The 1,920-nt window shown below is 42.0% G+C and overlaps 1 protein-coding gene across 1 annotated transcript in view; it reads left to right on the top strand.

The window, feature by feature from the left end:
• Positions 1 to 365: 365 nt before the first annotated feature.
• LOC107087894 (plastin-3-like) overlaps positions 366 to 1,920 on the top strand; it is a 32,329-nt gene continuing 30,774 nt past the window's right edge. Inside the window, exon 1 of the mRNA XM_015379724.1 lies at positions 366 to 499. The gene's annotated coding sequence lies outside the window, so the exon portion shown is untranslated. The remainder of the gene's footprint in view (positions 500 to 1,920) is intronic.

Below are 1,920 nucleotides of genomic sequence, written 5' to 3' on the forward strand. Positions count from 1 at the left end.
GTGTATCATTAACCACAAAAAATAAAATGTTTTGAATATTCTACTTGAGAGTATTACTGCTGCCACCGTCTGTATTAGACGGGAAAACATGGTAGGGGTGGCCAATGATTAGCTAAGGGCCATGGCCACCACTAGCGCCGCCCCTGCGTATATCAAGCGTCCATATTTGAATCTTGCAAATTTCTTAATTTCCCTAAATTTCCGTGTTTTTTTCTTATTAATTAGCTATATTTTCTCTTATATTTGTATGTTTCATATTTTTTTTTTTTTTTTTTTATTCCATGTTTTTTTTTCCGTCCTTGAATGGCTGTAGTAGTAGTAATGGTGTAAACGCAGCCCTGGTTGGGGTTAAAATTTTTGCCACTATCGGCCTTCCATACCATGTGCAATGAGGTCATGATCAGGGCGGTGACATTTTTCTGTGTCTACTTTTGTCTCTACGTGGAGGAGGCTGCACCGCAAACTGAACGCTGTCCGGAGCTTCAGGAGCACCCATACCGTGAGTAGCAGCTTTCTTTTACCATATTATCCCTGACTGGTAACCAACCGTCCCTCTCTGCATTCCGTGGCGGCTCTCTCCCCACCCAGCCCCGGCAGACAGAGGATGGCTGCTGTCTGCCAGGGCTGGACCTCTAGGAGCAAACTGGGAAGGTTTCCTGCCTGGAAAACTTCTATAACCGTCGCTAGCGGACTAGCTTTAGCTCCACCGCTGGTTCATAATCATCTTTATCTTCTTTACGTACATTTAGTACGAAAAACAGTGTAGACTCCCTTAATTCAAATTTAAAGTTATTAACTTTGTGAAAAAGTAGCTAGAATAAGTTTCAAAATGAACTGGTGAGTAAATGTTGTGGCAGTTTTTAATAAAATAAAATAAAGTAGAGCTGTTTTTATTGTAGTAGAAGCAGTTCCAGCTGTGGAGGATAATGAGGCGGACTGAGGAAGCTGTTTAGGTGGAGTCTGAACCAGTCAGCCTGGATATCTGCTTTTCTTTAACTTTCCCACCATTTCTTTCATAATAACAGACTTTCTGCTAAGTTTGTTTTCTGTCTTCTCGCGATAACAAACAAGCTTGTTTTTTTTTCTCCCCTTTTTATTGGGTTGAGTGATGTATTTCTTGCATTGTTTTATAGAAACACATTAAATGAGATGAAACATATTTCCTATTGGCTTTTTCAAGTGAAGCTGCTTGTTTACAGCCCTGAGTGACTCTCCAGATTTCCCCTCATCTCCATCTGGGGGCTTCCAGCTCACTCCCATCTGGGATCCTACTTGTGGAAGTCTGTTTGAGCCCCATCCACAAAACCCACATAACTCCACTTGAGAAATATTATGACTTTACATGGAGTGTGTTGTGAAAACAGTCCCTCAGCAGGGCAGCCACTGCTCTGTTAAGTAGCTGTTTGCTTTTAATGGTGTCAGCAGAGCAGACAATTCATTTAATATAGAAAGAGAAGGAGAAATTAAAGCTGGAAGTCATTCTTAACTGTGCTTGTCTCTGTCCTGGCTGGTGTGGTCAGATGGTCTGCTAGTGATTGCTTCTGGTATGTGCGCTATGCTCCAATGAGATGCTGTGTAAGTTTCCCTGTTGCTCATGTCTGCCTGTTTGAAAGGTAGATATTATGAGTGTGATGTTATCTGAGGAAGGATAAACCAGACCATCAGGACAGGGCGGCGTGGTGCAGTTAAAGGTTTGTTTCCACCAATGCTCATGCCTGGCTGAACAGGTCGCTCTGCTTTCTGCTGCATCAGCTCAGGTGTCCTCACCTTGTTATTCAAGACAACAAAAGTTAATCAACTCACGTTTTAAAGGAGTGTTTGTCATTCAAAAAAGAAAAAGCTAAAATTTTGCCTCCAGGGTTGACACATTTAAAGGTCCTAGCTACAACGATGAGTACCTCTCAGTCAAACGTACTGATG

This window comes from Cyprinodon variegatus, unplaced genomic scaffold (assembly GCF_000732505.1).
Source record: "Cyprinodon variegatus isolate N-32 unplaced genomic scaffold, C_variegatus-1.0 Scaffold198, whole genome shotgun sequence".
Lineage (NCBI taxonomy): Eukaryota > Metazoa > Chordata > Actinopteri > Cyprinodontiformes > Cyprinodontidae > Cyprinodon > Cyprinodon variegatus.